Source organism: Tenrec ecaudatus, chromosome 14, assembly GCF_050624435.1.
Source record: "Tenrec ecaudatus isolate mTenEca1 chromosome 14, mTenEca1.hap1, whole genome shotgun sequence".
Lineage (NCBI taxonomy): Eukaryota > Metazoa > Chordata > Mammalia > Afrosoricida > Tenrecidae > Tenrec > Tenrec ecaudatus.
The window spans coordinates 115,811,405-115,826,423 of record NC_134543.1 but is presented as its reverse complement, the minus strand read 5'-3'; the positions used below and the strand labels follow the sequence as shown (position 1 = coordinate 115,826,423).

Here is a 15,019-nt window from a genome sequence, read left to right as displayed (position 1 = left end):
AGTAGAACTGTGCCGTGGGATTTCCAAAGCTATAAATCTTTACAGGAACAGACAATTACACATCTTTTCCCTGAGGTATGATTGGTGAGTTCCAATCACTGACAAGGCTGAAGTACTGTACCACTCAGGGCTCATGATGCAGTCACTCATGATAAGTGGCTTCATGTGGCATCTCTCCCGATGCTGCCCAGGACATGGAATTCTATTTAGGGGAGTTACCATCCTCTTACTGTTCTTATTCAGGCTAAAGTCTACTTACCACTAGAGACTCCCATACCAGACTATATTATATATTTCGGGAGATGTATTACCCTAGGGTGCATCCAAGCTCTATTGATTTGCCTTTCTGCTAAAAACTCAGCAGATATTAAAACGTGGAGTGATAAATAAAAGCGGTCAAAAATTAAATGGCTATTATACAACATATTTCAAATAGTCACAATAAACTATAAGCATGCTTAAGACCTTTCCATATCTGAGAACCACTTGAAACTCTATGGCAGGATTTTCCCCTAATTCCTGAATATATTTGAGCTGTCAAAATTCATCATGAAATTTTTAAGAAAAATAAAGCAGCGCAGGCTTCATCCAGCTTTGCTTACTTTTTAGGTAGGCTTTTAATTAAAATGTCTCTTTGATTTTAAAAAGAAGATTTTATTACAATAATGTAATTATTGGTTCATTATGTAAGCACAGTAGAGTTTTCCGTCCAGTAAGTATTTTGAAACCCAGAGCATCTGGGGAGCTGTAATAGTTGTAAATAAATTTATGCCTAATGGACTACATTTGAATACTATCATTAATCACCATGATGCATACATAGCCAAGCTATATATATAATATATTTGAGGTGATGTGATTAACTGAAAGGAAATTGCTAAAGATAATATGTCTAAGATCACAGTCACTTATCATCAACCTCTAAAGAGTAATATGGATAATAGGAGAGACAGAAGTTGAATATGCATTAATTGCAAAGTCCCTTAGCTGACACACATTAGACTTCCATCACATTTTTCCTTTGACAGCAGAGCCAGTATTGATGGTATCTTTTTTTTAAAAAAATCATTTTATTGGGGACTTGTACAACTCTTATCACAATCCATACATACATCCATTGTGTCAAGCACATTTGTACATTTGTTGCCCTCATAATTCTCAAAACATTTGCTTTCTACTTGAGCTCTTGGTATCGGCTCATTTATCCCCTCCTTCCCCATTCCCCCTCCTCCTCATGGACCCTTGATAATTTATAAATTATTATTTTCTCATATCTTACACTGTCAGATGTCTCCCTTCACCCACTTTTCTGTTGTTCGTCCTCCACAGAGGAGGTTATATGTAGATCCCTGTAATTGCTTCCCCCTTTCTACCCCACCCTCCCTCCACCCTCCTGGTATTGCCACTCTCATCACTTGTCCTGAAGGGATCGTTTGTGCTGGATTCCCTACGTTTCCATTTCCTATCTGTACCAATGTACATCCTCTGGTCTAGTCAGATTTTTAAGGTAGAATTGGGATCTTGATAGTGGGGGAGGGGAGAAGCATTTAAGAACTAGAGGAAGGTTGTATGCTTCATGGTTGCTACACTGCACCGACTGGCTTGTCTCCTCCGCATGACCCTTCTGTAAGGGGATGTCCAGTTACCTAGTGACGGCTTATGGATCCCTTGAGCTAGATGGCCTGATGGTATCTTTTTTTTTCTCCCTCATATTTTTAGGTTGCAACAGACTAAACCAAATTGGATCCCAAGTTAAGTGTTTACATGCCACAAAACAGCGAGTGTAACTAGACTGCATATTTATAGAAATAGGTACCAAACATTTGAATATTGACTGGGTTTCTCAAGAATTACATATTTCGAGTTAATCTTTCATTCGTTTATCTTAGACATCTCCAGCAACTGAGAGGATAATACAGAACCAGGCAGTGTTTCGTTCAGTTGTCAAAGGGTCGCTAGGAGCCAGAACCACAGCGAACAAGAACAGCCACAGAAGTCTGTCAGCACCTCTTGGTGGTTCCAATTGTTTGTGCGTTTTGCTGTTAAACATCATGTGGGAGGTCTGCATTCCCACAGAGCATCCCTAGGGAAAAGGCCCGGGTTCCACTTCTGCAAAGTGAGTTACTCAAACCCTTGACACGCACACTTCTACTCTCAGACATGTGGTCTTCAGGTGCCGGGATTGACTTGGCCTGAATGGGCCTGGAGGAAGTCTGCTAGGACATCTGACCATGGTGGAATAATCCTAATGTGAAATAAAACTTCATGGAGCAAGTCGCTGACCCAAATACTTACATGCTTGCCTACTAACTGAAAGGCTGGCAGTTCGAACCCACTCTGAGGCATTTCAGAAGACAGACCGGAAGTCTGCTTCCAAAGCATCATCAACTTGAAAATCTCGTGGATTACAGTTGTGATTTATACACAGGAGGTTACCAGGAATGAAAATCAACGTGATGACAACGGGCGGCAGCAGCAATAAACACATTCATATTGATCGCAGGCTTTATGAATGACTGTAATCACAGCAATTTGAAATTTGTCAATAACTACTAGTAAATGAAATTACAGTACGTTGATTACATGATGATTTAGAGCAATTGCAATTATAGTGACTATTATAATAGGTAAAATTATTTCATTAGTAGATTCTTGAAGACCAGTCTTGAAAGAAAATGAGTGATTCTAATGGGAAGAGAGGGGCCTGGGTGATTCAGAGGTTAAGTACTTGACCCACAGGTCACCATCCAAAAGGTTGGTAGTTCAAACCAACCAGCCATTCTACAAGAGAAACGGGTGGCCGTCTGCTTCTGCACAGAGTCTAACCTTGGAGAGCCGACTGGTCAGTTCTGTTCTGTCCTGCAGGGCCATTTTGAGCCAGAACTGACCAGATGGCAGTTGGTATTTTTCAGTGGGGAAAATAATTTTTAAAATGGGAAGTAGTCAGGGTGTCTAATCCGCTGACTAAAGCTTCCAATGATGTTTATCATAGAATGCTTCATGATACAAAAGTCTGAACAGATAAATGGAAAGAATACACACAGCATTTTCATTATATAAGACTATATGAGACTCTTCCATCAAGAGGATTCAGTATATAGAATCATGGCATATACATGAAAGTGTTAGAGGTGCCATATGCCATACCTCTGAAATTGGTATAGAACATTTCTCTGGAATTCCGCATGCTTTTTCCAATGAGAATATAATTATGCAATTCTTTTTAAAAGCTGCTTAGAAATGGAAATTGAGTTAACTTATGATCCAGCAATGCCTCTACTGGGCACATTCACAGAAGATGGACAGTATAAGATATGACAAAATAATAATAATTTATAAATTATCAAGGGTTCATGGGGGAGCGGGGAGCAGAAAGGGAAGGGAAAATGAGTAACTGATACCAAGTAGAAAGCAAATGTTTGAGAATGATGAGGGAAACCAATGTACAAAAATGCTTGACACAATGGGTGGATGGATGGATTGTGATAAGAGTTGTACGAGCCCCCAATAAATGATTTTAAAAAGAAAAAAAGAAATAGATCACATCCAGTCACCTGCACTCCAGTGTTTATTGCGGCCAAATTTACAATCGCAAGGAATTGGAAACAACCTAAATTTCCATCGATAAGTGAGTGGATTAGAAAACTCTGGCACATACACACAATGGCGTACGACGCATCACTATAAAGCAGTGATGATAACATGAAGCAGATCATGCTAAGTGAAGTTAGCCAATCACAAAAGGACAAGTGCAATGTGAGCCATAGAAGACAAGCCACTTATCTCACACTTTACAGACTGAGGCACAGGCAGGTAGGTGGGACCAGACCAAACCCAAGGATGTATATGTCATGCCAACAGAAAGAAGGGCAAAGGGGTGGGGGTGGGGGGCAGGAGGGAGAAAAGGGAGGAGGGAAAAAAAGAGGGAGACAATGGCATTGGGGGTATAGAGCACTGACCACGCAGGGGGAGTGTATTGTTTATGTCTCCACAGAAGTGGGAGCGTGAGTGCAGACCCCACCATGGTGAGCCAAACCGGGAGGGCACCGTAAACCACATGGAGCAACTCATGAACAGAGAAGTCTACAGGGCCAGCCCCAATCAGAGCCAAACTGATACCCTCCCAAAAAGTATGTGCTACTACATACTACAGGTTGGGGAGAGAGGCCGGACTACCACAGCCACACAAGAGCAACCAAGAAAGAAATAGAGGTGTGGGCATCTGCAGCCCCTATCAGCCCACCAAGCGCCGAGGATGATGTCCCTGCACGGGGCTGCTAAGGCACAGAGAGGACTGTAGGGCCCACAACAGGTCAAGACATGGTGTCTCTTCACTGTAGCATACTGAGACAGAGGACAACACTGGGTACACACGGCGGGGAGTGTGTCTAGTCTGAGCACCCTCACAGTGGGGTGAACCAAGAAGGGACCATAACAGATCAAAGCAAAGCCACAAATCCCCCAAAGACCCCGCAACAGCAGACCTGGAATTATATATGCTTTGGGGTGGTTTTTTGATAGTTTTTTTTTCTTAATTTCCCCCCACCCCTCTTTTTATTCAATCTTTTGTTTTGTCCCTGTTATTATTGTTTTACTTAGCAATATAAGATAGGCATGGGAAGCAAGCCCTAGGGGAAAGTAACAGAACAGAAGTAAGGGGGGAGGGCAGAGTCGGGTGGGGGGGAGCAGTGAGCAAACAATGCCTCAGACAGAGGAACAAACAGGGAACTGAAAGCAACCAAGAGGAGGATGTAGAGATACAGCAATCTAGCTGAGGAATTACTAAGAGGCAGAAGAGCAAGCATGATGGTGGGGCAGAAAGAAGGTAAAAGGAAACTGAGGAAAGCTCTAAGAAGCAAAGCTATGCATAGAGGTATAAACATAGGTGTGCAGTTATGTAAATATAGTAATTCATAAAAACAGATGTATTGGTGTACGTACATATATTTATGTGGCAATACATTGAGGTAGTGGATGGACTTTGGGTTTCTGCTCAAGCCCGCCTTCAATGCAAGAGCACTTTGTTCTAACAAACTGGCATTCTGTGATGCTCACCCTCCCAACATGGTCACTGAAGACAAAACGGGTACATAAGCAAATGTATTGTAAAAAGCTGATGGTGCCTGGCTATCAAAATATATAGCATCTCTGGTCATGAAGGCTTGAATTTCAATAAGCAGCCCTCCAGCAGAGAATAAATGAGCCCACATGGAAGAAGCAGACCAGCTGTGTGATCATGAGGTGTCAATAGAATCAGGTAACAGGCACCAGAAGACCCAAAACAACAACAACAAAGCCATATTATTGAAAACAAGCTGGGCCAGAGCAGAGACACAAAACCTATCTTTACATACTAGGAAATTCCCTCACAGAAGGGTCACAAGGAAGGGATGAGTCAACCAGCGCGCAGTATAGCACCGATGAAACTCACACTATTCCTCTGGTTTTTTAAGGCTTCCTCACCCCACCTCACCCCTGACTCCAGTCCTGCCTTTCAGTTTTGGCTGGACAGGAGCATGTACACTAGTACAGATAAGAGCTCACGATACATGGAATCCAGATCTGATAACCCCCTCAGGAGCAGAAATGGGAGCAGTGATACCAGGAGGGTAGGGAGAAGGTAGAGGGATGAGGAGAGAAAGGGAGAATTGCAATGATCTATGCATAGTCCCCTCACCAAAGGGGAATAACAACAGAAACACGGGTGGAGGGAGACAGTGGTCAGTGTAAGAAATGAAACCAATAACATTTTATAATTTATCAAGGGGTCATGAGGATGGTGGTGGGGGAAGTAGGGAGGGATACAAAAGGATCTGATACCAAAGGCTCAATTACTAAATGTTTAGAAAATGATGATGGCAATTTATGTATAAATTGCTTGATACAATTGATTCATAGAATGCTATAAGAGCTCTAAGAGGCCCCATTAAAATGATTTAAATGATCAACAACACAAAAAACAAGTAAATGACGATAAATCTTAAAGTTGTGCAATAAATACTTGGGAATTTATCATAATGGATTATCTACTTTTGAATATTTCCAAAATAAAAAGTTGAAAATAGAAAAAAAAAGCTGGCTAGACAAGGGTTGGTGAAGTTGTTTGGCAGAAGAACCCAAAATGGCGTGCTTGAGTACAGAAGCCCATCACACATTGTATTTGAAGAATTACTAAGATAAGGTTGCAACAGCTTTTGACAAAGTATGCTTCTCCCCCATTCGTCATGCTTCATAAGACTGGCTGTTACACGTAACAAGAGGGCTTCGGAAGTTCATGGAAAACACTAGTACCTTTTCATTCCATTTTCCCCACCAATTTCAGGAAGCCTGTTGCCCATACACATCCATACAGAGACACGTCTGTGCTAAACAGATTAACATTTGCTTAGCTGTTAATTCAGTTGTTAGGAGACACCAAGTCAGCTCCAACTCCTCTGGACTCTTATGCACCTGAATAAGACCCTGCCTGGTCTTGTACTGCCCTCAGGAGCTTTACGGCTCAGCTCCTGCTGCAGCACTATGTCCATCTCTGCCATGAAGGGCCCTCCTCTTTTTTCTGCCTTTCCATTTTACAAAGCATTATGTCCTTCTTTAAGAGCTCATTCCTCCTGGTAATATGCCCAACTATTAGGAGATAAAGTCTTGCCACCTTGCTTCTAAGGAGCAAGCTTTCTCTGGAACCCCACAACGTATTTTATGTTCTCTTTCAACTCCGCCTCTCCCATGCATGAAGACGAGATGGAGGAAGAGAAATAGTCTAGGTGACTTGCCACATATATCTGCAAGAGAATCTGCTGGGATTTTTTTACATTAGCAGAATCATCTGTTTTGATAGACTTTTCCATATTTTGTTTCTTACAGTGTCTTTACCAGCTATGTGTGGGCTTCAGAAATGCCATGAGAAAAAAATCACTATCTTTCCATTCCATTTTCCACAGTGTGAGAAATTGTATGTCAACTTGGGTGGGTGTTCTCCATGATGGGATCTCTTGAAAAGCAACCAAGCCATGAATCTGCTCAGTCTTGAGAGAGGTTTTATTCCGGGTATAAGTGACTGAGAACAAACAGACTGAAGTCAGCTCACTTTGGATGGCACTGGATCCTTCACCTAGTTCATCAACATCCTGATTATATCACCCGCCAACCCCAAAGACACCAGTGGACTGCTGACCTTAAAGTCACTCAGCCAGTCTCTCATTTATTCCGATCTGCATCCACCAGCTGGTGGTCTCCCTGCTTCATTTCTCTGCTTCCTACACCTCAGGTGCTGGAGCTACAGGAGTTTCTAGAAAAGACCTCGCTTAAATCCGGGCTAGTATTAGGTACTTCTCTAACTAGGTGAGCCTTTCATTGATATCTCCTTCTATATATACAGACACATGCAAGATTCACTAGTGTATCTTCTCCAGAAAACCTGTCTAGCACACACAAACTCTTTGAAGCCCATTCACTTCAAACTCAGCAATAATCAAGTCATATATGTTTCCCAAATCAATCACATGTTTTTAAGCACAGTTTTTAGCCAGCCAGATATCAGCCTCCAAGTTCCAATCAGATCACACCTGAAGCCTTCCCATGTTGTTTGTTTGCTCACTACAATGCTTCTCCACTGTCTTGCCTTCCAATCTCTTTGAAATCCAAGTGATAATGGTTGATGTCCTCACTACATATATAGCAAGAACTGCATAAGTAAACTGTGCCCATTTGGATGGTTTTCAGTTATTTCCACAGAAACATATTATCATTTTTACTGGTGAGGAACTTATTTTAATTCCAATATTTTCTCATATCTGATGATAGAAAACATTGTCTACTATTTTTAAATATATATATAGATAGATTCTGTTTCTCCTTTAAATCATCAATTCCAAAATCTAGTTATATCATTTATGTATGAAAATCATTACCACTGAGAAATAATACTGAGCTTAATTTTATTATGGTATATATCTGGTTGAAAAGGGGAGGCCTTTCAAAGCCCACATGGAAGAAGTACACTAGCCTGTGCGATCATGAGGTGTCAAAGGGATCAGGTATCAGTCACCATCAGAACAAAAAACCTATCACTGTGAATGGGGGTGGGGGGTGAAGAGTGCGGAATGGAGACCCAAAGCCCATCTGTAGGCCACTGGACATCCTCTTACAGAAGGGTCTTGGTAAGAAGACCAGCCAGTCAGGGTGCAATATAGCAACAATGAAACATACAACTTTCCTCTAGTTCCTAAATGCTTCTTCCCCGCCCACTATCATGATCCCAATTCTACCTTACAAATCTGGCAAGACCAGACGATGTACAATGGTACAGACAGAAACTTTAAACGCAGGGAATCCAGGGGAGATGATCCCTTCAGGATCAGTGGTGTGAGTGGTGATACTTGGAGGGTGGAGGTAGGGTGAGTTGGAAAGGGGGAACTGATTAGAAGGATCTACAAATAACCTCCTCTCTGGGGAACAGACAACAGAAAAGTGGGTGGAGGGAAACATCGGAGAGGGTAAGATATGACAAAATAATTTATAGATTATCAAGGGTTCATGAGGGAGAGGGGAGCAGGGAAGGAGGGGGAAAATGAAGAGCTGATGCCAAGGGCTTAGGTGGAGAGCAAATGTTTTGAGAATGATGAGGGCAATGAATGTACAAATGTGCTTTACACAATTGATGTACATATAGATTGTGATAAGAGTTGTATAAACCCCAAATAAAATGATTTAAAAAAAATAAAGGGGAGGCCTTTCAGAGATGAAACTATTTGTGCTTATGTGAAATCCCCTTAAACTTCCCTCAACTGGAGTGTCAAGTGTTCCCAGAACTCATGCGCTGATTGTGAGTTTAGGCACAGGGGGATCTAGTTCTAATTTCCAATATATTTCCCCCTCAAGTTTTAGAACTTTCAAGTCACTGTCATAGCAAGAGCAACTTGTATCAAAGTATAATAAAGAGAAAAAGCTACTAATGGTACTGTTCTTGACTCTTTGTATCATCTCAGCGATCACTCTTGTTCTATAGCTGAAATTAGAGTTGGCTTAATACCATCATGGCCAAAAGTTTGTGTCAATTGGACAGGACCAGGTTTCGTGTAGTTTGACAGTTAAAACTTTAGTAATCCTCCATGATGAAATCGAACACAACGTAATCATCTCCATAATGCAATCTGTTATGAGCACATCAATTGGGAAATCTTGCTCTTTCTGGGTCTAGACTAAGGAGAGTAGTGCAGTGGTTATGAGGCGGACTACAATCTGCATAGTTGGCAGTTTGAAACCACCAGTAGCTCCCCAGGAGAAAGACTGAGCTTTCTACTCCTGTAAGCAGTTCGTCTCAGAAACCAATGGGGGTCACTATGAGTTTGCATTGACTCCACGGAATGGCAGTTTTTGAGAGACCAAGGGTGGAGAACATCTAGTCGGCATCAATAGTAGCTAATAATCCATGCCCTCAGCTTGCACATTAGAGGTGAATTAATGTTTGACCAAAGATACCAGGGTAATTTTTGACTTGATACTTTGTATGTCTTTCAAATAATGTTAGAAATATCCAACTGGCCCTTCACAGAAAAAGGTTCCCCCCACCTGGTCTACCAGCCTTATTCACTAAGTGGCAGAAGTGAATTGAATTGGGATATGTGTTTTCACCTCAGGTAATTTAACTGGTTGTAATTCATTTTTGAGAGACACAGTCCATCTGTATTTGCCTACTCTGATATAAATTTCACCACTTTGAATTCCCCTTAAGGGATTCAGTTCGCTACATAAATCTATGAATGCCTTATTGGGAGATACAGACATTGAGATCTAGAGATGAAGTTTGCTTACTTGTCATTAAAATTAGAGGGGGGAAATGGGACTTGAAATGTCCTCGGGTTCCTTCCAATTCTGAAATGCTCTGACAATGAGAGGGGCATCTGGCACTACATCCTGATAATGTCTACCATGGTCTCCAAGCTGATTCTGCTGGAACCGCCTCTGCCTGCAGCTCCACTCTCAGACCTCTTTCGACAAAACAGGAATTTGATGTTTTGTATTCTCTAATCTGACATCTTGTCATATTTCCATTTGGCTTTCTGGCTTCAGTGTTTGGGTACAATGTAAATGCATAGATTTCTCATACCTAATTTTTTTTTAATCCAGTGAATCATTTTAAAAATTAAAAACACTTTTCATTACAATATAACCCATCTCCTGAATTAGATCACACAGAATTCCTAGTAAGGATTGTATAAATCTTAGTCACATAATAATGTGATGGATATAGTTGTAAATTATTTAAGTATATTATTTCTTAGGTTACATGAATACTAATGGAAAAATTACTTTCTACATTGAAATATAACATTAGTAACTGAGAAGAAGCAATTTCCCTCTTTTCCTGTAGCTACATTTTCAGGAAAAGTTATTGATGCAGGTTAACACCCTCACGCTGCTATTTTTATTGTTAGCTGTGCACAGGGAGAGATGTGTGCCGTTAATGAAAACACTGAGATTAAGTGCTGTTTCGAAAAGACGCAACATAAATGAATTTATACTAGATGCAAGCAATGAGCTCATAAGAAACAAATATTGCCTATTAATTATTTTCACACTTAAAAAACAGAAGCATGCATGGTCGAGGATCCCTGACTGACCAGAGCCAACTCTCATTTTCCGCAGGCATAGGAGCAAGGGACAAAATACATAATCATAGAAGTATAGTCCCTCATTGCCCCAGGTTCTTCTTAGTGATAGAATGAATAACATATCCCAAACCTCTTTCAGTTCAAACTTGCTGATGTCGAGCGGATGCTTTGGGGCACTTTCCCAAGTTACAATTCAAATGCTTAACAGTTACCTGTTGCCACGGTTGCTACTGTCATTGCAGAAACTTTATGGGCAGAAATGATGATGCAACATAACAACAACACTGCTTGGCCCTGTGCTATGTTCACCATGGTTGTCATGGCTGGGCCCTCTTGTAGACATGATGTGAATCTAGCTCTAGAGCAGTGGTTCTCAACCTGTGGGTCGCGACCCCTTCGAGGGATGAACAACCGTTTCACAGGATGATTCATAACAGTAGCAAAGTGACAGTGATGAGGTAGCAACAAAAATACTTTTACATTTGGGGGTCCCTAGTGGAATTCAAAATATAGTATAATGAGGCAATGGTAGTTTTAACATTCTTTTAAGAAAAGTTGGTAATTAAATTGAGTCTACTGAATGGCATATAAAATATATGAATACAGAGGTAGGGAGAACTCCTTTAAAAAATCAGGGAAATAATATATTAGCCAACAGGGGGAATACGTGCTCAGTTTACTTGGAACATAAGGTATGTAGGCATTGGCAAACTTCTTATGTTTTATTGGTGCTTCTACTCTGATTCTGAGAAACAATTTTTTTTTGATTTCTTTTTTTTCCCTTTGTTTTATTTCTTTTTTTAAAATTTTAACAATTTATTGGGGCTCATACAATTCTCCTCACAGTTCATGCATATACATACATCAATTGTATAAAGCACATCTGTACAATCTTTGCCCTAATCATTTTTTTCTCTTTTCTTCTTTTACATTTTATTAGGGACTCATACAACTCCTACCACAATCCATACATATACATACATCAATTGTATAAAGCACATCCATACATTCCCTGCCCCAATCATTCTCAAGGCATTTGATCTCCTCCCAAGCCCCCTGCATCAGGTCCTCTTTTTTTCCCCCCCCTCCCTCCCCATCCCCCCCCCTCATATGCCCCTGGTAATTTATACATCGTTATTTTGTCATATCTTGCCCTATCCGGAGTCTCCCTTCCCACCCCCTCTGCTGTCCCTCCCCCAGGGAAGGGGTCACACGCGGATGCCTGCAATCAGTTCCCCCTTTCCAACCCACTCACCCTCCACTCTCCCAGCATCGTCCCTCACACCCTTGGTCCTGAAGGTATCATCCACTCTGGATTCCCTGTACCTCCAACCCTCATATGCACCAGTGTACAGCCTCTGTCCTATCCAGCCCTGCAAGGTAGAATTTGGGTCATGGTAGTTGGGGGGAGGAAGCATCCAGGATCCGGGGGAAAGCTGTGTTCTTCATCGATACTACCTCACACCCTAATTAACCCATCTCCTCTCCTAAACCCCTCTATGAGGGGATCTCCACTGGTCGACACCTGGGCCTTGGGTCTCCACTCTGCACTTCCCCCTTCATTTAATATGATATATATACACATATATATACATACATATACACATATATACACATGCATACACACACTTATATCTTTTTTTTTTTTTTTTGCATGATGCCTTATACCTGGTCCCTTGGGCACCTCGTGATCGCACTGGCCGGTGTGCTTCTTCCATGTGGGTTTATTTGCTTCTGAGCTAGATGGCCGCTTGTTCGCCTTCAAGCCTTTAAGACCCCAGACACTATCTCTTTTGATAGCCGGGCACCAACTGAGAAACAATTTTAATATCGATCTTTCATTTAAATACATTTGCATTAATTGACAGTTATCAGGCCATGAATATCTGTGCCCACACTCACAACGGAGTTGCATGCATGATGAGGTTACATTCATTTCCTGAGGTTTAACGCTCTAGAGTCAGAAGTCCTATGAAAAGACAGTGGGGTCAGATCTCAGCAGCTGTTGATCCAACTGAGTCCCAGGGGACAGTGTCCTGCTGTATCATAATGAGGATGTTATACACTCACAGCCCCTGCAAGACGGCTTGTAGTGTATACATCTAATCATGGGTTATCCAAGTGTTTTAAGGACAAGTTAGCCATTTTTCACAAAAGCAAAAATGACTCCTGTAAAGTTTGTGTAAATGATTTGGGCAAGCTCAGGCCACTGCTATAGTATTGCGCTATTTATTGCCAAGAAGTTGTTTAACAGAGCTGCCACTGAACGACTTCCTCTCCCTAATAGCGTGTTAGCCTGGTTTCCTCTATACAGTTATTGTTTCCCTCAGCATCACTGCATCACAGTGAATCATTTTGAAACCAATTGAGTACACAAACCTTGTAGGACGATTTTAAAAACCAATAACAAGAGGTCAATTCTAACCGGGATTGGCAAGGGGTGGTGGTGGGGGTGGTGTGTGTGTGTTGCACCGAAGTAACATCTAGTAGGATGCTTTTATAGAAAAGTGTGCTTCTCATCCTGAGGTTTCAACTCACAAGCACTGGTAAATGAATTACAGGGAAAATACAAAGTGGGATTAAAATTCACATTTGTGAAGTCATAAGGGAAACTTGGATGGCTGAACATATGTACTCTGAACTGCCAGCTCCTTTGTAACATTTTGCCCTGTGATAAAACCAAATCTGCTTTACAGCAGGTATACGATTCAACGGCAACATAAGTATATGAAACATCAACGACTTGAAAATACAGACTAATTATAATCAACATATGCTTTCAAGATAAAAACAAAGCCATTGTATTAGAGAAACAGATACCTGATTTAAAGGGTGTCATTAATAAAAATAGGAAATAATACATCCAGTAAATCAGAAAGAACTACTTCCCATGGAGGGAAAATGCTAAACAATATTAATATGGGATCCCAAGGGAGAACACACCCAGTACTATGACCCTAATTGGACACTTTTGGCCTAGTTTCTACCCAGTTCTTAGTGACCCAGGTCATGTGCTGTAGATTACTGGGACTTTAGACTCTGCCTTTCCAGGCACATAACATCCTTCATAAGTTACTCCTGTAGGATTCGAGGTGGAAACCCACTAATTGAACTGGGTTTCAAACTCACCGGTTGAAGAAAGAAGGAACTCACACACTTCCTTGCATTGAAGACTGAAACTCCCTAATGTGAGGAGATGGATGCTATCCCAAGCTTGTGGAGTTGGAGGTAGTTGGACTTTGGTTTGGATCTCTTGCTTGTGGATGCCCAATGAATGATGTCCCGGCACCACCATACATTTACCATTTTCATGCTCGCTGTGCCTCTTTATGACATGGTTTAGCAGATAGGCATGGTTCTGCCCTTGTGAACAAATGTTATTGAAAATTTTACCCTATGATCAACTCCCATTTTATGTGTAAATAGTGTCCAGTCATGGAATCATCAAATCTGTAAAAGTCAATAATTTGTGTGTTGCAGTATGAGAAGCCAACCGACACATGTATTTCTTTTCCTTAACAGTTTTAAAATTCTGTACTATTTGTGAAATTAATGACATAATCAATAGACTTAGCTTATGCCCAAGGGAATGATTAATAATGTCCTCTATCATTAGTTCTTATGACATGGCCCTGATCGATACTTGCCCACATGAAAAGATCACTGAAGATATGGGTGCTATAAGCAACGTGTGGTGAAGAAACTAGATGGTGCCCAGCTATGAGAAAGAATATCATTTGGGGTCTTAAAGACTTGTCTTCAAACAAGCAGCCATCTAAGTGGGGTGTTAATTAAGTCGACATGGAAGATGGAAGAAGTACACCAGCCTGTAGGAGCCAAGGATCATAAATAAGAAAATCCAAGTCTGAAGGAAAGAACAGTACCAGAGCTTAAATTCTAAAAAAACTATTTTACAGACACTATAGCTCACAGTGGAAGCCCGAAGTCATTTTCAGGGTCCTGGCATGGATAGGCCTCCATAAAGAGCCCTGGTGGCATAGGGAATACATGTTGGGGAGCTAGCCACAAGGTCAGCAGCTCAAATCTGCCAGCTGCTCTGCAGGAATAAATATGAGGCTTCTTCCTCCACAAGTCACAGTCTTGGAAACACCCTGGGGGCTGTGAGCTGGTCTGGACCTAATGCTAGCGAGCTTGGATTTGGGGTTTTGAATCCACTCTGACTATAATCCAGGGAAGGGAAGACCCTGGCAATCCAACAAAGTATTGCAAAGGCAAGTGTGACTGATGTCCGTAGGTTCAATGTATTGATATTGTTTCAGCTTTTAATAGTTTTTGTTTTATTTTTCTACTGAGGTTTTCTCTTTTGTCATTGTTTTTGCTTGATTGTTTGCTTCCTGGTTGTGTTTTATATGGTGTTCCACATATGAAATCAAGGACATGTAAATCTA

At 41.2% G+C, this 15,019-nt stretch overlaps 1 protein-coding gene across 2 annotated transcripts in view; it reads right to left on the bottom strand.

The window, feature by feature from the left end:
• UNC13C (unc-13 homolog C) overlaps window positions 1-15,019 on the bottom strand; it is a 550,871-nt gene that overhangs the window by 222,847 nt on the left and 313,005 nt on the right. The window lies entirely within an intron of this gene.